We start from the raw sequence: 22,381 nt of genomic DNA on the forward strand, positions 1-22,381 counted from the left end.
TGCTCAGCTCTGTGTGGATCTGTGCTCACTAGCTCTGTGTGGACCTGTGCTCAGCTCTGTGTGGACCTGTGCTCAGCTCTGTGTGGACCTGTGCTCACTAGCTCTGTGTGGACCTGTGCTCACTAGCTCTGTGTGGATCTGTGCTCACTAGCTCTGTGTGGACCTGTGCTCACTAGCTCTGTGTGGACCTGTGCTCACTAGCTCTGTGTGGACCTGTGCTCACTAGCTCTGTGTGGACCTGTGCTCACTAGCTCTGTGTGGACCTGTGCTCAGCTCTGTGTGGACCTGTGCTCACTAGCTCTGTGTGGACCTGTGCTCACTAGCTCTGTGTGGACCTGTGCTCAGCTCTGTGTGGACCTGTGCTCAGCTCTGTGTGGACCTGTGCTCACTAGCTCTGTGTGGACCTGTGCTCACTAGCTCTGTGTGGACCTGTGCTCAGCTCTGTGTGGACCTGTGCTCACTAGCTCTGTGTGGACCTGTGCTCAGCTCTGTGTGGACCTGTGCTCACTAGCTCTGCGTGGACCTGTGCTCACTAGCTCTGCGTGGACCTGTGCTCACTAGCTCTGTGTGGACCTGTGCTCACTAGCTCTGTGTGGACCTGTGCTCACTAGCTCTGTGTGGACCTGTGCTCACTAGCTCTGTGTGGACCTGTGCTCACTAGCTCTGTGTGGACCTGTGCTCACTAGCTCTGTGTGGACCTGTGCTCACTAGCTCTGTGTGGACCTGTGCTCACTAGCTCTGTGTGGACCTGTGCTCACTAGCTCTGTGTGGACCTGTGCTCACTAGCTCTGCGTGGACCTGTGCTCACTAGCTCTGCGTGGACCTGTGCTCACTAGCTCTGCGTGGACCTGTGCTCACTAGCTCTGCGTAGACCTGTGCTCACTAGCTCTGCGTGGACCTGTGCTCAGCTCTGTGTGGACCTGTGCTCACTAGCTCTGCGTGGACCTGTGCTCACTAGCTCTGCGCGGACCTGTGCTCACTAGCTCTGCGCGGACCTGTGCTCACTAGCTCTGTGTGGACCTGTGCTCACTAGCTCTGTGTGGACCTGTGCTCACTAGCTCTGTGTGGACCTGTGCTCACTAGCTCTGTGTGGACCTGTGCTCACTAGCTCTGTGTGGACCTGTGCTCACTAGCTCTGTGTGGACCTGTGCTCACTAGCTCTGCGTGGACCTGTGCTCACTAGCTCTGCGTGGACCTGTGCTCACTAGCTCTGCGTGGACCTGTGCTCACTAGCTCTGCGTAGACCTGTGCTCACTAGCTCTGCGTGGACATGTGCTCAGCTCTGTGTGGACCTGTGCTCACTAGCTCTGCGTGGACCTGTGCTCACTAGCTCTGCGCGGACCTGTGCTCACTAGCTCTGCGCGGACCTGTGCTCACTAGCTCTGCGCGGACCTGTGCTCACTAGCTCTGCGCGGACCTGTGCTCACTAGCTCTGCGCGGACCTGTGCTCACTAGCTCTGCGCGGACCTGTGCTCACTAGCTCTGCGCGGACCTGTGCTCACTAGCTCTGCGCGGACCTGTGCTCACTAGCTCTGCGTGGACCTGTGCTCACTAGCTCTGCGTGGACCTGTGCTCACTAGCTCTGCGTGGACCTGTGCTCACTAGCTCTGTGTGGACCTGTGCTCAGCCTGTGTGACCTGTGCTCACTCTGTGTGGACCTGTGCTCACTAGCTCTGTGTGGACCTGTGCTCACTAGCTCTGTGTGGACCTGTGCTCACTAGCTCTGTGTGGACCTGTGCTCACTAGCTCTGTGTGGACCTGTGCTCACTAGCTCTGTGTGGACCTGTGCTCACTAGCTCTGTGTGGACCTGTGCTCACTAGCTCTGTGTGGACCTGTGCTCACTAGCTCTGTGTGGATCTGTGCTCAGCTAGCTTGTGTGGACCTGTGCTCACTAGCTCTCTGTGTGGACCTGTGCTCACTAGCTCTGTGTGGACCTGTGCTCACTAGCTGTCCTGTTGTGGACCTGTGCTCACTAGCTATGTGTGGACCTGTGCTCACTGTTCTGGTGTGGACCTGTGCTCACTAGCTCTGCGTGTGACCTGTGCTCACTAGCTCTGTGTGGACCTGTGCTCACTAGCTCTGTGTGGACCTGTGCTCACTAGCTCTGTGTGGACATGTGCTCACTAGCTCTGTGTGGACCTGTGCTCACTAGCTCTGTGTGGACCTGTGCTCACTAGCTCTGTGTGGACCTGTGCTCAATAGCTCTGCTGTGGACCTGTGCTCACTAGCTCTGTGTGGACCTGTGCTCACTAGCTCTGTGTGGACCTGTGCTCACTAGCTCTGTGTGGACCTGTGCTCACTAGCTCTGCGTGGACCTGTGCTCATTAGCTCTGCGTGCAGCTGTGCTCACTAGCTCTGTGTGGACCTGTGCTCAGCTCTGTGTGGACCTGTGCTCACTAGCTCTGTGTGGACCTGTGCTCAGCTCTGTGTGGACCTGTGCTCACTAGCTCTGTGTGGACCTGTGTCACTAGCTCTGTGTGGGACCTGTGCTCAGCTCTGTGTGGACCTCTGTGGCTTCACTAGCTCTGTGTGTGTACCTGTGCTCACTAGCTCTGTGTGGACCTGTCGTCTACTAGCTCTGTGCGTGGACCTGTGCTCACTTACCCGCTCTGTGTGGACCTGGTGCTCCCTAGGCTGCGTGGGGACCTGTGCCCATTCGCTCTGTGTGTACCTGTGCCTCACTAGCTCTGTGGGACCTGTGCTCAGCTCTTTGTGACTGTGCTCACTAGGCTCTGTGTGGACCCTGATGCTCACTAGCTCTGTGTGGACCTGTGCTCACTAGTCTCTGGTGGACCTAGTGTGCTCACTAGCTCTGCGTGGACCTGTGCTCACTAGCTCTGCGTGGGACCTGTGCTCACTAGCTCTGCGTGGACCTGTGCTCACTAGCTCTGTGGACCTGTGCTCACTAGCTCTGTGTGGACCTGTGCTCACTAGCTCTGTGTGGACCTGTGCTCACTAGCTCTGTGTGGACCTGTGCTCACTAGCTCTGTGTGGACCTGTGCTCACTAGCTCTGTGTGGACCTGTGCTCACTAGCTCTGTGTGGACCTGTGCTCACTAGCTCTGTGTGGACCTGTGCTCACTACTTGCCTCTCGTTGTGGACCTGTGCTCACTAGCTCTGTGTGGACCTGTGCTCACTAGCTCTGCGTGGACCTGTGCTCACTAGCTCTGTGTGGACCTGTGCTCACTAGCTCTGTGTGGACCTGTGCTCACTAGCTATGCGTGGACCTGTGCTCACTAGCTCTGCGTGGACCTGTGCTCACTAGCTCTGCGTGGACCTGTGCTCACTAGCTCTGTGTGGACCTGTGCTCAGCTCTGTGTGGACCTGTGCTCAGCTCTGTGTGGACCTGTGCTCACTAGCTCTGTGTGGACCTGTGCTCACTAGCTCTGCGTGGACCTGTGCTCATTAGCTCTGTGTGGACCTGTGCTCACTAGCTCTGTGTGGACCTGTGCTCACTAGCTCTGCGTGGACCTGTGCTCATTAGCTCTGCGTGGACCTGTGCTCACTAGCTCTGTGTGGACCTGTGCTCACTAGCTCTGTGTGGACCTGTGCTCAGCTCTGTGTGGACCTGTGCTCACTAGCTCTGTGTGGACCTGTGCTCACTAGCTCTGTGTGGACCTGTGCTCAGCTCTGTGTGGACCTGTGCTCACTAGCTCTGTGTGGACCTGTGCTCACTAGCTCTGCGTGGACCTGTGCTCACTAGCTAGCTCTGTGTGGACCTGTGCTCACTAGCTCTGTGTGGACCTGTGCTCACTAGCTCTGTGTGGACCTGTGCTCACTAGCTCTGCGTGGACCTGTGCTCACTAGCTCTGCGTGGACCTGTGCTCACTAGCTCTGCGTGGACCTGTGCTCACTAGCTCTGCGTGGACCTGTGCTCACTAGCTCTGTGTGGACCTGTGCTCACTAGCTATGCGTGGACCTGTGCTCACTAGCTCTGCGTGGACCTGTGCTCACTAGCTCTGCGTGGACCTGTGCTCACTAGCTCTGTGTGGACCTGTGCTCAGCTCTGTGTGGACCTGTGCTCACTAGCTCTGTGTGGACCTGTGCTCACTAGCTCTGTGTGGACCTGTGCTCACTAGCTATGCGTGGACCTGTGCTCACTAGCTCTGCGTGGACCTGTGCTCACTAGCTATGCGTGGACCTGTGCTCACTAGCTCTGTGTGGACCTGTGCTCACTAGCTCTGCGTGGACCTGTGCTCAGCTCTGTGTGGACCTGTGCTCACTAGCTCTGCGTGGACCTGTGCTCAGCTCTGCGTGGACCTGTGCTCACTAGCTCTGCGTGGACCTGTGCTCACTAGCTCTGTGTGGACCTGTGCTCAGCTCTGTGTGGACCTGTGCTCACTAGCTCTGTGTGGACCTGTGCTCATTAGCTCTGCGTGGACCTGTGCTCACTAGCTCTGTGTGGACCTGTGCTCAGCTCTGTGTGGACCTGTGCTCAGCTCTGTGTGGACCTGTGCTCACTAGCTCTGTGTGGACCTGTGCTCACTAGCTCTGCGTGGACCTGTGCTCATTAGCTCTGCGTGGACCTGTGCTCACTAGCTCTGTGTGGACCTGTGCTCACTAGCTCTGTGTGGACCTGTGCTCAGCTCTGTGTGGACCTGTGCTCACTAGCTCTGTGTGGACTGTGCTCACTAGCTCTGTGTGGACCTGTGCTCACTAGCTCTGTGTGGACCTGTGCTCAGCTCTGTGTGGACCTGTGCTCACTAGCTCTGTGTGGACCTGTGCTCACTAGCTCTGTGTGGACCTGTGCTCACTAGCTCTGTGTGGACCTGTGCTCACTAGCTCTGTGTGGACCTGTGCTCACTAGCTCTGTGTGGACCTGTGCTCACTAGCTCTGCGTGGACCTGTGCTCACTAGCTCTGTGTGGACCTGTGCTCACTAGCTCTGTGTGGACCTGTGCTCACTAGCTCTGTGTGGACCTGTGCTCACTAGCTCTGTGTGGACCTGTGCTCATTAGCTCTGTGTGGACCTGTGCTCACTAGCTGTGCGTGGACCTGTGCTCATTAGCTCTGTGTGGACCTGTGCTCACTAGCTCTGTGTGGACCAGGGTTTCCGTTAGCCGGTAATTACCGGTTTTTAGCTGGTAACATTTATTAAAAACCGGTAAATTCAAAACCTGCCGGTCAAAATGTCTGGTAATAATTAGGGATGCTCCGATAGATCGGCCGCCGGTCATTATCGGCCGATATTCACTCTTAATAGTTTGATCGGTGCTCTCTATAAAGAACGATCAGGAGAGCTGGATCTGATCGATATGGACATAAACGCGAGTGAAGTATAACCGGACACGAGAGAGAGATCAGATCAGCTGCTGAGTCAGACAGAGACACGCAGCTCTGCATGATCACCTGAAGCCCCGCCTCTGTTTAGCTGCATGAGAAACTGACGGGCTGTCAGGAGAGAGAGGGAGAGAGAGAGGGGAAAAGAGAAGATCCGTTTCTCCCGTGTTATTATTCAAAGTTAATGTAAACTTTTGAATAATGTACGTTATCTACTACAAGTAGTTTGTTTGAATGTAATAATTATGTTGTTTGTTGTTTGTGGAATCATTTATTGGAAAATGAATCTGAATTTTTCGATCTGTTACGATTATAAACTGAAGCAATATAAAAACGAGCCCCGTGAACTGAGTTTTAAACATCAGCATATCCGGTCCTAGTCCGGTAATTACCTGCTAACGGAAACTCTGCTACACCATTCTTATTATTATTAGTGAAATATGACCGGTAAGTTTCAAATTTGTCCGATATAATTAATTCTGCCCGGACATTTGACCGGCGAGAAAAAATCCTAGCGGAAACCCTGGTGTGGACCTGTGCTCACTAGCTCTGTGTGGACCTGTGCTCACTAGCTCTGTGTGGACCTGTGCTCACTAGCTCTGTGTGGACCTGTGCTCACTAGCTCTGTGTGGACCTGTGCTCACTAGCTCTGTGTGGACCTGTGCTCACTAGCTCTGTGTGGACCTGTGCTCACTAGCTCTGTGTGGACCTGTGCTCACTAGCTCTGTGTGGACCTGTGCTCACTAGCTCTGTGTGGACCTGTGCTCACTAGCTCTGTGTGGACCTGTGCTCACTAGCTCTGCGTGGACCTGTGCTCACTAGCTCTGCGTGGACCTGTGCTCACTAGCTCTGCGTGGACCTGTGCTCACTAGCTCTGCGTGGACCTGTGCTCACTAGCTCTGTGTGGACCTGTGCTCACTAGCTCTGTGTGGACCTGTGCTCACTAGCTCTGTGTGGACTGTGCTCACTAGCTCTGTGTGGACCTGTGCTCACTAGCTCTGTGTGGACCTGTGCTCACTAGCTCTGTGTGGACCTGTGCTCACTAGCTCTGCGTGGACCTGTGCTCACTAGCTCTGTGTGGACCTGTGCTCACTAGCTTTGCGTGGACCTGTGCTCAGCTCTGTGTGGACCTGTGCTCACTAGCTCTGTGTGGACCTGTGCTCACTAGCTCTGCGTGGACCTGTGCTCACTAGCTCTGTGTGGACCTGTGCTCAGCTCTGTGTGGACCTGTGCTCAGCTCTGCGTGGACCTGTGCTCACTAGCTCTGTGTGGACCTGTGCTCACTAGCTCTGTGTGGACCTGTGCTCACTAGCTCTGTGTGGACCTGTGCTCACTAGCTCTGTGTGGACCTGTGCTCACTAGCTCTGCGTGGACCTGTGCTCACTAGCTCTGCGTGGACCTGTGCTCACTAGCTCTGTGTGGACCTGTGCTCAACTAGCTCTGCGTGGACCTGTGCTCAGCTCTGTGTGGACCTGTGCTCACTAGCTCTGTGTGGACCTGTGCTCACTAGCTCTGTGTGGACCTGTGCTCACTAGCTCTGCGTGGACCTGTGCTCACTAGCTCTGCGTGGACCTGTGCTCACTAGCTCTGCGCGGACCTGTGCTCACTAGCTCTGTGTGGACCTGTGCTCACTAGCTCTGCGTGGACCTGTGCTCACTAGCTCTGTGTGGACCTGTGCTCACTAGCTCTGTGTGGACCTGTGCTCACTAGCTCTGTGTGGACCTGTGCTCACTAGCTCTGCGTGGACCTGTGCTCACTAGCTCTGCGTGGACCTGTGCTCACTAGCTCTGTGTGGACCTGTGCTCACTAGCTCTGCGTGGACCTGTGCTCATTAGCTCTGTGTGGACCTGTGCTCACTAGCTCTGTGTGGACCTGTGCTCACTAGCTCTGTGTGGACCTGTGCTCACTAGCTCTGTGTGGACCTGTGCTCACTAGCTCTGTGTGGACCTGTGCTCACTAGCTCTGTGTGGACCTGTGCTCACTAGCTCTGTGTGGACCTGTGCTCACTAGCTCTGTGTGGACCTGTGCTCACTAGCTCTGTGTGGACCTGTGCTCACTAGCTCTGTGTGGACCTGTGCTCACTAGCTCTGTGTGGACCTGTGCTCACTAGCTCTGCGTGGACCTGTGCTCACTAGCTCTGCGTGGACCTGTGCTCACTAGCTCTGCGTGGACCTGTGCTCACTAGCTCTGCGTGGACCTGTGCTCACTAGCTCTGTGTGGACCTGTGCTCACTAGCTCTGTGTGGACCTGTGCTCACTAGCTCTGTGTGGACCTGTGCTCACTAGCTCTGTGTGGACCTGTGCTCACTAGCTCTGTGTGGACTGTGCTCACAGCTCTGGTGGTGGACCTGTGCTCACTAGCTTTGCGGTGTGACCTGTGCTCAGCTCTGTGTGGACCTGTGCTCACTAGCTCTGTGTGGACCTGTTGCTCACTAGCTTCTGCGTGGACCTGTGCTCAGCTCTGTGTGGACCTGTGCATACTAGCTCTTGGGACCTGTGCTCAATAGCTCTGTGTGGGACCTGTGCTCACTAGCTCTGCGTGGACTGTGATCATAGCTCTGCGTGGACCTGTGCTCACTAGCTCTTGCGTGGACCTGTGTCTCACTAGCTCTGTGTGGACCTGTGCTCACTAGCTCTGCGTGGGACCTGTGCTCGCTCTGTGTGGACCTGTGCTCACTAGCTCTGTGTGGACCTGTGCTCAGCTCTGTGTGGACCTGTGCTCACTAGCTCTGTGTGGACCTGTGCTCACTAGCTCTGTGTGGACCTGTGCTCACTAGCTCTGCGTGGACCTGTGCTCACTAGCTCTGCGTGGACCTGTGCTCACTAGCTCTGCGTGGACCTGTGCTCACTAGCTCTGCGCGGACCTGTGCTCACTAGCTCTGTGTGGACCTGTGCTCACTAGCTCTGCGTGGACCTGTGCTCACTAGCTCTGTGTGGACCTGTGCTCACTAGCTCTGTGTGGACCTGTGCTCACTAGCTCTGTGTGGACCTGTGCTCACTAGCTCTGTGTGGACCTGTGCTCACTAGCTCTGCGTGGACCTGTGCTCACTAGCTCTGTGTGGACCTGTGCTCACTAGCTCTGTGTGGACCTGTGCTCACTAGCTCTGCGTGGACCTGTGCTCACTAGCTCTGTGTGGACCTGTGCTCACTAGCTCTGTGTGGACCTGTGCTCACTAGCTCTGTGTGGACCTGTGCTCAGCTCTGTGTGGACCTGTGCTCACTAGCTCTGTGTGGACCTGTGCTCACTAGCTCTGTGTGGACCTGTGCTCACTAGCTCTGTGTGGACCTGTGCTCACTAGCTCTGTGTGGACCTGTGCTCACTAGCTCTGTGTGGACCTGTGCTCACTAGCTCTGTGTGGACCTGTGCTCACTAGCTCTGTGTGGACCTGTGCTCACTAGCTCTGCGTGGACTGCTCTGCTGGTCATGCAACAGAAGACCACTCCCCAGACCTTCAGTGTTGTCTTTTCTTGACGTCATCGTTCCCATGATGGGGTCCAAAGAGGTCTGCTGTTGTAAACTAGACAGGCAGGCTCTGTTCTTTCTGTTGGCAGGTCTCCCATCATTTGTTGACATATCTTTGCCTTGGCTTTTCTGCAGTCTATGCAGCCATCAACAACCTTTTGAGCAAGTGTTCTTCCTCGTATGATCCATGCCTTCTTTCTCACTGTCAGCAAGGTTCCAGCCACGCCATCAGGTCCAGCATTGTGCGCCTCTCGAGTCAGCAACATTGATACCCAGGAATCATAAGGTAACATGTGGTCTTCATTGAAGCCTTGGAATCTGCCCCCACAAAGCGAAAGCCCAGAGACCTTGTCCCTGTAGACTACGAGCCTGTCTGTGGTGGCGTTAGAGAACGACCTGCTTGGGCTGACAGTAACATGTCTCGCATCTTCTCCCTCCTTTAGAGAGAGGACTCCCGAAGAGGATCCCGCCTCCACCTTTCACCTCTCCACAGACTTACTGGCTTTGAAGAACTGTGTTGCTGCCCTCCAGATAGCTGACCCTGCAGGTGGTCTCCTCTCTGTTTGGATCAGGTTCTGGATAGCTGACCCTGCAGGTGGTCTCCTCTCTGTTTGGATCAGGTTCTGGATAGCTGACCCTGCAGGTGGTCTCCTCTCTGTTTGGATCAGGTTCTGGATAGCTGACCCTGCAGGTGGTCTCCTCTCTGTTTGGATCAGGTTTCTGGATAGCTGACCCTGCAGGTGGTCTCCTCTCTGTTTGGATCAGGTTCTGGATAGCTGACCCTGCAGGTGGTCTCCTCTCTGTTTGGATCAGGTTCTGGATAGCTGACCCTGCAGGTGGTCTCCTCTCTGTTTGGATCAGGTTCTGGATAGCTGACCTGCAGGTGGTCTCCTCTCTGTTTGGATCAGGTTCTGGATAGCTGACCCTGCAGGTGGTCTCCTCTCTGTTTGGATCAGGTTCTGGATAGCTGACCCTGCAGGTGGTCTCCTCTCTGTTTGGATCAGGTTCTGGATAGCTGACCCTGCAGGTGGTCTCCTCTCTGTTTGGATCAAGTTCTGGATAGCTGACCCTGCAGGTGGTCTCCTCTCTGATTGGATCAGGTTCTGGATAGCTGACCCTGCAGGTGGTCTCCTCTCTGTTTGGATCAGGTTCTGGATAGCTGACCCTGCAGGTGGTCTCCTCTCTGTTTGGATCAGGTTCTGGATAGCTGACCCTGCAGGTGGTCTCCTCTCTGTTTGGATCAGGTTCTGGATAGCTGACCCTGCAGGTGGTCTCCTCTCTGTTTGGATCAGGTTCTGGATAGCTGACCCTGCAGGTGGTCTCCTATCTGATTGGATCAGGTTCTGGATAGCTGACCCTGCAGGTGGTCTCCTCTCTGTTTGGATCAGGTCTCCCTCTCTGACTATAGACACATCTGCTGGTCCCTGGCATCATGGATCACAAGCACCTTCACAGTTTGGTCCACGTTGTCATGCTCGTCCTCCATGTTGAAAAGAAAGAAAGAAAAGCATATTAACAAGAAGCTATTATACAATATAGGCTTAGTGGTCGAGCATTAAGCCTAATCTATACAACCAGGGATTGACTTTTTTTAAATGATTTGTAAAAATGTGTGGCAGCGATTAAAAATAAAACAAGATTTCTAACTTATATAAAAAATGACATTAATCAATGGAGTCAGAGTGGTTCATCAGACATTAATCAATGGAGTCAGAGTGGTTCATCAGACATTAATCAATGGAGTCAGAGTGGTTCATCAGACATTAATCAATGGAGTCAGAGTGGTTCATCAGACATTAATCAATGGAGTCAGAGTGGTTCATCAGACATTAATCAATGGAGTCAGAGTGGTTCATCAGACATTAATCAATGGAGTCAGAGTGGTTCATCAGACATTAATCAATGGAGTCAGAGTGGTTCATCATACATTAATCAATGGAGTCAGAGTGGTTCATCAGACATTAATCAATGGAGTCAGAGTGGTTCATCAGACATTAATCAATGGAGTCAGAGTGGTTCATCAGACATTAATCAATGGAGTCAGAGTGGTTCATCAGACATTAATCAATGGAGTCAGAGTGGTTCATCATACATTAATCAATGGAGTCAGAGTGGTTCATCAGACATTAATCAATGGAGTCAGAGTGGTTCATCAGACATTAATCAATGGAGTCAGAGTGGTTCATCAGACATTAAACAATGGAGTCAGAGTGGTTCATCAGACATTAAACAATGGAGTCAGAGTGGTTCATCAGACATTAATCAATGGAGTCAGAGTGGTTCATCATACATTAATCAATGGAGTCAGAGTGGTTCATCAGACATTAATCAATGGAGTCAGAGTGGTTCATCATACATTAATCAATGGAGTCAGAGTGGTTCATCAGACATTAATCAATGGAGTCAGAGTGGTTCATCAGACATTAATCAATGGAGTCAGAGTGGTTCATCATACATTAATCAATGGAGTCAGAGTGGTTCATCAGACATTAAACAATGGAGTCAGAGTGGGTTCATCAGACATTAATCAATGGAGTCAGAGTGGTTCATCAGACATTAATCAATGGAGTCAGAGTGGTTCATCAGACATTAAACAATGGAGTCAGAGTGGTTCATCAGACAGTAATCAATGGAGTCAGAGTGGTTCATCATACATTAATCAATGGAGTCAGAGTGGTTCATCAGACATTAAACAATGGAGTCAGAGTGGTTCATCAGACATTAATCAATGGAGTCAGAGTGGTTCATCAGACATTAATCAATGGAGTCAGAGTGGTTCATCAGACATTAATCAATGGAGTCAGAGTGGTTCATCAGACATTAATCAATGGAGTCAGAGTGGTTCATCAGACATTAATCAATGGAGTCAGAGTGGTTCATCAGACATTAATCAATGGAGTCAGAGTGGTACATCAGACATTAAACAATGGAGTCAGAGTGGTTCATCAGACATTAATCAATGGTGTCAGAGTGGTTCATCAGACATTAATCAATGGAGTCAGAGTGGTTCATCAGACATTAATCAATGGAGTCAGAGTGGTTCATCAGACATTAATCAATGGAGTCAGAGTGGTTCATCAGACATTAATCAATGGAGTCAGAGTGGTTTCATCAGACATTAATCAATGGAGTCAGAGTGGTTCATCAGACATTAATCAATGGAGTCAGAGTGGTTCATCAGACATTAATCAATGGAGTCAGAGTGGTTCATCAGACATTAATCAATGGAGTCAGAGTGGTTCATCAGACATTAATCAATGGAGTCAGAGTGGTTCATCAGACATTAATCAATGGAGTCAGAGTGGTTCATCAGACATTAATCAATGGAGTCAGAGTGGTTCATCAGACATTAATCAATGGAGTCAGGTGGTTCATCAGACATTAATCAATGGAGTCAGAGTGGGTCATCAGCAAAATTTTTTTTAACTCCTAATGGAGTCAGAGTGGTTCATCAGACATTAATCAATGGAGTCAGAGTGGTTCATCAGACATTAATCAATGGAGTCAGAGTGGTTCATCAGACATTAATCAATGGAGTCAGAGTGGTTCATCAGACATTAATCAATGGAGTCAGAGTGGTTCATCAGACATTAAACAATGGAGTCATAGTGGTTCATCAGACATTAATCAATGGTGTCAGAGTGGTTCATCAGACATTAAACAATGGAGTCAGAGTGGTCATCAGACATTAATCAATGGAGTCAGAGTGGTTCATCAGACATTAATCAATGGAGTCAGAGTGGTTCATCAGACATTAATCAATGGAGTCAGAGTGGTTCATCAGACATTAAACAATGGAGTCAGAGGGGTTCATCAGACATTAATCAATGGAGTCAGAGTGGTTCATCAGACATTAATCAATGGAGTCAGAGTGGTTCATCAGACATTAATCAATGGAGTCAGAGTGGTTCATCAGACATTAATCAATGGAGTCAGAGTGGTTCATCAGACATTAACAATGGAGTCAGAATGTTCATCAGACATTAATCAATGGAGTCAGAGTGGTTCATCAGACATTAATCAATGGAGTCAGAGTGGTTCATCAGACATTAATCAATGGAGTCAGAGTGGTTCATCAGACATTAATCAATGGAGTCAGAGTGGTTCATCAGACATTAATCAATGGAGTCAGAGTGGTTCATCAGACATTAATCAATGGAGTCAGAGTGGTTCATCAGACATTAATCAATGGTGTCAGAGTGGTTCATCAGACATTAATCAATGGAGTCAGAGTGGTTCATCAGACATTAATCAATGGAGTCAGAGTGGTTCATCAGACATTAATCAATGGAGTCAGAGTGGTTCATCAGACATTAAACAATGGAGTCAGAGTGGTTCATCAGACATTAATCAATGGAGTCAGAGTGGTTCATCAGACATTAATCAATGGAGTCAGAGTGGTTCATCAGACATTAATCAATGGAGTCAGAGTGGTTCATCAGACATTAAGAATGGAGTCAGAGTGGTTCATCAGACATAAATCAATGGAGTCAGAGTGGTTCATCAGACATTAAATCAATGGAGTCAGAGTGGTTCATCAGACATTAATCAATGGAGTCAGAGTGGTTCATCAGACATTAATCAATGGAGTCAGAGTGGTTCATCAGACATTAATCAATGGAGTCAGAGTGGTTCATCAGACATTAAACAATGGAGTCAGAGTGGTTCATCAGACATTAATCAATGGAGTCAGAGTGGTTCATCAGACATTAATCAATGGAGTCAGAGTGGTTCATCAGACATTAACATGGAGTCAGAGTGGTTCATCACATTAATCAATGGAGTCAGAGTGGTTCATCAGACATTAATCAATGGAGTCAGAGTGGTTCATCAGACATTAATCAATGGAGTCAGAGTGGTTCATCAGACATTAATCAATGGAGTCAGAGTGGTTCATCAGACATTAATCAATGGAGTCAGAGTGGTTCATCAGACATTAATCAATGGAGTCAGAGTGGTCATCAGACATTAATCAATGGAGTCAGAGTGGTTCATCAGACATTAAACAATGGAGTCAGAGTGGTTCATCAGACATTAAACAATGGAGTCAGAGTGGTTCATCAGACATTAATCAATGGTGTCAGAGTGGTTCATCAGACATTAAACAATGGAGTCAGAGTGGTTCATCAGACATTAATCAATGGAGTCAGAGTGGTTCATCAGACATTAATCAATGGAGTCAGAGTGGTTCATCAGACATTAAACAATGGAGTCAGAGTGGTTCATCAGACATTAATCAATGGAGTCAGAGTGGTTCATCAGACATTAATCAATGGAGTCAGAGTGGTTCATCAGACATTAAACAATGGAGTCAGAGTGGTTCATCAGACATTAAACAATGGAGTCAGAGTGGTTCATCAGACATTAATCAATGGAGTCAGAGTGGTTCATCAGACATTAATCAATGGAGTCAGAGTGGTTCATCAGACATTAAACAATGGAGTCAGAGTGGTTCATCAGACATTAATCAATGGAGTCAGAGTGGTTCATCAGACATTAATCAATGGAGTCAGAGTGGTTCATCAGACATTAATCAATGGAGTCAGAGTGGTTCATCAGACATTAATAATGGAGTCAGAGTGGTTCATCAGACATGAATCAATGGAGTCAGAGTGGTTCATCATCAGACATTAATCAATGGAGTCAGAGTGGTTCATCAGACATTAATCAATGGAGTCAGAGTGGTTCATCAGACATTAATCAATGGTGTCAGAGTGGTTCATCAGACATTAATCAATGGAGTCAGAGTGGTTCATCAGACATTAATCAATGGAGTCAGAGTGGTTCATCAGACATTAATCAATGGAGTCAGAGTGGTTCATCAGACATTAATCAATGGAGTCAGAGTGGTTCATCAGACATTAATCAATGGAGTCAGAGTGGTTCATCAGACAAATCAATGGAGTCAGAGTGGTTCATCAGACATTAATCAATGGTGTCAGAGTGGTTCATCAGACATTAATCAATGGAGTCAGAGTGGTTCATCAGACATTAACAATGGAGTCAGAGTGGTTCATCAGACATTAATCAATGGAGTCAGAGTGGTTCATCAGACATTAATCAATGGAGTCAGAGTGGTTCATCAGACATTAATCAATGGAGTCAGAGTGGTTCATCAGACATTAATCAATGGAGTCAGAGTGGTTCATCAGACATTAATCAATGGAGTCAGAGTGGTTCATCAGACATTAATCAATGGAGTCAGAGTGGTTCATCAGACATTAATCAATGGAGTCAGAGTGGTTCATCAGACATTAACAATGGAGTCAGAGTGGTTCATCAGACATTAACAATGGAGTCAGAGTGGTTCATCAGACATTAATCAATGGAGTCAGAGTGGTTCATCAGACATTAATCAATGGAGTCAGAGTGGTTCATCAGACATTAAACAATGGAGTCAGAGTGGTTCATCAGACATTAAACAATGGAGTCAGAGTGGTTCATCAGACATTAATCAATGGAGTCAGAGTGGTTCATCAGACATTAATCAATGGAGTCAGAGTGGTTCATCAGACATTATCAATGGAGTCAGAGTGGTTCATCAGACATTAAACAATGGAGTCAGAGTGGTTCATCAGACATTAATCATGGAGTCCAGAGTGGTTCATTCAGACATTAATCAATGGAGTCAGAGTGGTTCATCATACATTAATCAATGGAGTCAGAGTGGTTCATCAACATTAATCAATGGAGTCAGAGTGGTTCATCAGACATTAATCAATGGAGTCAGAGTGGTTCATCAGACATTAATCAATGGAGTCAGAGTGGTTCATCAGACATTAATCAATGGAGTCAGAGTGGTTCATCAGACATTAATCAATGGAGTCAGAGTGGTTCATCAGACATTAATCAATGGAGTCAGAGTGGTTCATCAGACATTAATCAATGGAGTCAGAGTGGTTCATCAGACATTAATCAATGGAGTCAGAGTGGTTCATCAGACATTAATCAATGGAGTCAGAGTGGTTCATCAGACATTAATCAATGGAGTCAGAGGGTTCATCAGACATTAATCAATGGAGTCAGAGTGGTTCATCAGACATTAATCAATGGAGTCAGAGTGGTTCATCAGACATTAAACAATGGAGTCAGAGTGGTTCATCAGACATTAATCAATGGAGTCAGAGTGGTTCATCAGACATTAACAATGGAGTCAGAGTGGTTCATCAGACATTAATCAATGGGTCAGAGTGGTTCATCAGACATTAATCAATGGAGTCAGAGTGGTTCATCAGACATTAATCAATGGTGTCAGAGTGGTTCATCAGACATTAATCAATGGTGTCAGAGTGGTTCATCAGACATTAATCAATGGTGTCAGAGTGGTTCATCAGACATTAATCAATGGAGTCAGAGTGGTTCATCAGACATTAATCAATGGTGTCAGAGTGGTTCATCAGACATTAATCAATGGAGTCAGAGTGGTTCATCAGACATTAATCAATGGGTCAGAGTGGTTCATCAGACATTAATCAATGGAGTCAGAGTGGTTCATCAGACATTAATCAATGGAGTCAGAGTGGTTCATCAGACATTAATCAATGGAGTCAGAGTGGTTCATCAGACATTAATCAATGGAGTCAGAGTGTCCATCAGACATTAATCATGGTGTCGAGTGGTTCATCAGACATTAAACAATGGAGTCAGAGTGGTTCATCAGACATTAATCAATGGAGTCAGAGTGGTTCATCAGACATTAATCATGGAGTCAGAGTGGTTCATCAGACATTAATCAATGGAGTCAGAGTGGTTCATCAGACATTAATCAATGGAGTCAGAGTGGTTCATCAGACATTAATCAATGGAGTCAGAGTGGTTCATCAGACATTAATCAATGGAGTCAGAGTGGTTCATCAGACATTAACAATGGAGTCAGAGTGGTTCATCAGACATTAATCAATGGAGTCAGAGTGGTTCATCAGACATTAATCAATGGAGTCAGAGTGGTTCATCAGACATTAATCAATGGAGTCAGAGTGGTTCATCAGACATTAATCAATGGAGTCAGAGGGTTCATCAGACATTAATCAATGGAGTCAGAGTGGTTCATCAGACATTAATCAATGGAGTCAGAGTGGTTCATCAGACATTAATCAATGGAGTCAGAGTGGTTCATCAGACATTAATCAATGGAGTCAGAGTGGTTCATCAGACATTAAACAATGGAGTCAGAGTGGTTCATCAGACATTAATCAATGGAGTCAGAGTGGTTCATCAGACATTAATCAATGGAGTCAGAGTGGTTCATCAGACATTAATCAATGGAGTCAGAGTGGTTCATCAGACATCAATCATGGAGTCAGAGTGGTTCATCAGACATTAATCAATGGAGTCAGAGTGGTTCATCAGACATTAATCAATGGAGTCAGAGTGGTTCATCAGACATTAATCAATGGAGTCAGAGTGGTTCATCAGACATTAATCAATGGAGTCAGAGTGGTTCATCAGACATTAATCAATGGAGTCAGAGTGGTTCATCAGACATTAATCAATGGAGTCAGAGTGGTTCATCAGACATTAATCAATGGAGTCAGAGTGGTTCATCAGACATTAAACAATGGAGTCAGAGTGGTTCATCAGACATTAAACAATGGAGTCAGAGTGGTTCATCAGACATTAAACAATGGAGTCAGAGTGGTTCATCAGACATTAATCAATGGAGTCAGAGTGGTTCATCAGACATTAAACAATGGAGTCAGAGTGGTTCATCAGACATTAAATCAATGGAGTCAGAGTGGTTCATCAGACATTAAACAATGGAGTCAGAGTGGTTCATCAGACATTAAACAATGGAGTCAGAGTGGTTCATCAGACATTAATCAATGGAGTCAGAGTGGTTCATCAGACATTAATCAATGGAGTCAGAGTGGTTCATCAGACATTAATCAATGGAGTCAGAGTGGTTCATCAGACATTAATCAATGAGTCAGAGTGGTTCATCAGACATTAATCAATGGAGTCAGAGTGGTTCATCAGACATTAATCAATGGAGTCAGAGTGGTTCATCAGACATTAATCAATGGAGTCAGAGTGGTTCATCAGACATTAAACAATGGAGTCAGAGTGGTCATCAGACATTAAACAATGGAGTCAGAGTGGTTCATCAGACATTAATCAATGGTCAGAGTGGTTCATCAGACATTAAACAATGGAGTCAGAGTGGTTCATCAGACATTAAATCAATGGAGTCAGAGTGGTTCATCAGACATTAAACAATGGAGTCAGAGTGGTTCATCAGACATTAAACAATGGAGTCAGAGTGGTTCATCAGACATTAATCAATGGAGTCAGAGTGGTTCATCAGACATTAAACAATGGAGTCAGAGTGGTTCATCAGACATTAAACAATGGAGTCAGAGTGGTTCATCAGACATTAAACAATGGAGTCAGAGTGGTTCATCAGACATTAATCAATGGAGTCAGAGTGGTTCATCAGACATTAAACAATGGAGTCAGAGTGGTTCATCAGACATTAATCAATGGAGTCAGAGTGGTTCATCAGACATTAATCAATGGAGTCAGAGTGGTTCATCATACATTAATCAATGGAGTCAGAGTGGTTCATCAGACATTAATCAATGGAGTCAGAGTGGTTCATCAGACATTAATCAATGGAGTCAGAGTGGTTCATCAGACATTAATCAATGGAGTCAGAGTGGTTCATCAGACATTAACAATGGAGTCAGAGTGGTTCATCAGACATTAATCAATGGAGTCAGAGTGGTTCATCAGACATTAATCAATGGAGTCAGAGGGTTCATCAGACATTAATCAATGGAGTCAGAGTGGTTCATCAGACATTAATCAATGGAGTCAGAGTGGTTCATCAGACATTAATCAATGGAGTCAGAGTGGTTCATCAGACATTAAACAATGGAGTCAGAGTGGTTCATCAGACATTAATCAATGGAGTCAGAGTGGTTCATCAGAAATCAATGGTGTCAGAGTGGTTCATCAGACATTAATCAATGGAGTCAGAGTGGTTCATCAGACATTAAACAATGGAGTCAGAGTGGTTCATCAGACATTAATCAATGGAGTCAGAGTGGTTCATCAGACATTAATCAATGGAGTCAGAGTGGTTCATCAGACATTAATCAATGGAGTCAGAGTGGTTCATCAGACATTAATCAATGGAGTCAGAGTGGTTCATCAGACATTAATCAATGGAGTCAGAGTGGTTCCAGACATTAATCAATGGGTCAGAGTGGTTCATCAGACATTAATCAATGGAGTCAGAGTGGTTCATCAGACATTAATCAATGGAGTCAGAGTGGTTCATCAGACATTAACAATGGAGTCAGAGTGGTTCATCAGACATTAACAATGGAGTCAGAGTGGTTCATCAGACATTAACAATGGAGTCAGAGTGGTTCATCAGACATTAATCAATGGGTCAGAGTGGTTCATCAGACATTAATCAATGGAGTCAGAGTGGTTCATCAGACATTAATCAATGGAGTCAGAGTGGTTCATCAGACATTAATCAATGGAGTCAGAGTGGTTCATCAGACATTAATCAATGGAGTCAGAGTGGTTCATCAGACATTAATCAATGGAGTCAGAGTGGTTCATCAGACATTAATCAATGGAGTCAGAGTGGTTCATCAGACATTAATCAATGGAGTCAGAGTGGTTCATCAGACATTAATCAATGGAGTCAGAGTGGTTCATCAGACATTAATCAATGGAGTCAGAGTGGTTCATCAGACATTAAACAATGGAGTCAGAGTGGTTCATCAGACATTAATCAATGGAGTCAGAGTGGTTCATCAGACATTAATCAATGGAGTCAGAGTGGTTCATCAGACATTAACAATGGAGTCAGAGTGGTTCATCAGACATTAATCAATGGAGTCAGAGTGGTTCATCAGACATTAAGCAATGGATGTCAGAGTGGTTCATCAGACACATTAATCAATGGAGTCAGAGTGGTTCATCATACATTACTCAATGGAGTCAGAGTGTTCATCAGACATTAATCATGGAGTCAGAGTGGTCATCAGACATTAATCAATGGTGTCAGAGTGGTTCATCAGACATTAATCAATGGAGTCAGAGTGGTCATCAGACATTAATCAATGGTGTCTAAGGAGTGGTTCATCAGACATTAATCAATGGAGTCAGAGTGGTTCATCAGACATTAAACAATGGAGTCAGAGTGGTTAATCAGACATAATCAATGGAGTCAGAGTGGTTCATCAGACATTAATCAATGGAGTCAGAGTGGTTCATTCAGACCATTAATCAATGGAGTCAGAGTGGTTCATCAGACATTAACCAATGGAGTCAGAGTGGTTCATCAGACATTAATCAATGGAGTCAGAGTTGGTTCATCAGACATTAATCAATGGAGTCAGAGTGGTTCATCAGACATTAATTATGGAGTCAGAGTGGTTCATCAGACATTAATCAATGGAGTCAGAGTGGTTCATCAGACATTAATCAATGGAGTCAGAGTGGTTCATCAGACATTAATCAATGGAGTCAGAGTGGTTCATCAGACATTAATCAATGGAGTCAGAGTGGGTCATCAGACATTAATCAATGGAGTCAGAGTGGTTCATCAGACATTAATCAATGGAGTCAGAGTGGTTCATCAGACATTAATCAATGGAGTCAGAGTGGTTCATCAGACATTAATCAATGGAGGTCAGAGTGGTTCATCAGACATTAATCAATGAGTCAGAGTGGTTCATCAGACATTAATCAATGGAGTCAGAGTGGTTCATCAGACATTAATCAAGGATGTCAGAGTGGTTCATCAGACATTAATCAATGGAGTCAGAGTGGTCATTCAGACATTAATCAATGGAGTCAGAGTGGTTCATCAGACATTAATCAATGGAGTCAGAGTGGTTCATCAGACATTAATCAATGGAGTCAGAGTGGTTCATCAGACATTAACAATGGAGTCAGAGTGGTCATCAGACATTAACAATGAGTCAGAGTGGTTCAAAGGAGTCAGATGGTTCATCAGACATAATCAATGGAGTCAGAGTGGTTCATCAGACATTAATCAATGGAGTCAGAGTGGTTCATCAGACATTAAACAATGGTGTCAGAGTGGTTCATCAGACATTAATCAATGGAGTCAGAGTGGTTCATCAGACATTAATCAATGGAGTCAGAGTGGTTCATCAGACATTAATCAATGGTGTCAGAGTGGTTCATCAGACATTAATCAATGGTGTCAGAGTGGTTCATCAGACATTAAACCAATGGAGTCAGAGTGGTTCATCAGACATTAATCAATGGAGTCAGAGTGGTTCATCAGACATTAATCAATGGTGTCAGAGTGGTTCATCAGACATTAATCAATGGTGTCAGAGTGGTTCATCAGACATTAATCAATGGAGTCAGAGTGGTTCATCAGACATTAAACAATGGTATCAGAGCGACCTCCGAAATGAAGTGATCAGTCTTTAATGACATACCTGGCTGTCTTGAAAAAGGTCTTCTAACCCTAACCCAAGGTCTTCAATCAGGCACCTGGCCACTGCATCTCTTTTTCCAACACTCTGGGCCTGTGAGGAAATGCATTTTAGTGACAAGACTTATTTCTGCATTTTCATATTCTTGAATGAAACATTTAAATAAATGTACCTCATCAATTGTGCTCAGAAGAGGGCGCATCCTGGAGCCAGCATCTCCTCTTTGGCACGCATCAGCTGGAGCGAGTGGTGTTAGTGGACCCATCCAGTTTCAGCATCAAAGTCTCTTCCAGTGAAAGAGTTGTTATGTGTCGGAACTCCTCCTTGATCTAATAAAGAGCATCGGGGACAACACTCATTACTCACAACAGTGAGTTGAAATGGGAATAATAAACGTAGTGTTCTCACCTGAGCCTCATTGAATAAACCATCTCTCCTTGAAGACACGTGGGCTGAGGGTCACCACCTCCACTCCACTACGAATTGTCTGCAGGATTTAAAATGTATAGGACTTAGGTGTCGTCTCTGAGGATGTTACACTTATATTCACATTTCTTACACTGAACATTACCAACAAAATAACACAATTAAACTGTTTTATGTAGAGAAATGCTAAAATATATAACAATGAGCTTTGGCTCTGCTCCGTGGTAATCTCTCCAGTCCTCACGATAATATACAGTAAGCTTAATGTAAACATAAGTCTATAGGCTATTGCTGCAGCTATACCTCAAAAAAGACAAATGAATCATAAATCATTATTACTGTGGCTTGGCAGAATATACGATGGTTCTTTTTCACTAAGAGATAGTCGCGAGATAGTTGTCTCAGTATTTATCATTTCATGCACGCTCATATGAACACAGACACACGAGGAAACTGACGGCCGACGTTAGATAGACTGAGAGAGATGCTACAAGCTAGCTTCAACTTAGTTAGCCTTGTGCATCATTTGAATGTGTCCCCCGCAAACCGTTACTGTACTCAATACTACTCAACCGGGTCAGAGTTCGTCATATTACTTGAACTGACATGTTATTTAAAGGAATGCTCCACTCATTAGATAATTAATCAAAACTTCAGTATTTAGTGAAACATTATGTTTAAACCATACCCTGAAGGAATCAGCGATATTCCCGGTAAATAATGATTTTATAGCTCTTTTTTATCAAAACCTGTATATTCCGTCAGGCCGCTGCCATTTT

At 46.7% G+C, this 22,381-nt stretch overlaps 1 long non-coding RNA gene across 1 annotated transcript; it reads right to left on the reverse strand.

Annotated features, from left to right (window-relative positions):
- Nucleotides 1–9,624: 9,624 nt before the first annotated feature.
- On the reverse strand, nucleotides 9,625–21,665 carry LOC117540985. The gene is made up of 4 exons (XR_004568247.1): nucleotides 21,585–21,665; nucleotides 21,349–21,505; nucleotides 21,180–21,269; nucleotides 9,625–10,222 (listed from the first exon to the last, which is right to left on the reverse strand). It is a non-coding gene; the product is annotated as an uncharacterized LOC117540985 (long non-coding RNA).
- Between the last annotated feature and the right edge of the window lie 716 nt (nucleotides 21,666–22,381).

Source organism: Gymnodraco acuticeps, unplaced genomic scaffold (genome assembly GCF_902827175.1).
Source record: "Gymnodraco acuticeps unplaced genomic scaffold, fGymAcu1.1, whole genome shotgun sequence".
In the NCBI taxonomy this organism is placed as follows: Eukaryota; Metazoa; Chordata; class Actinopteri; order Perciformes; family Bathydraconidae; genus Gymnodraco; species Gymnodraco acuticeps.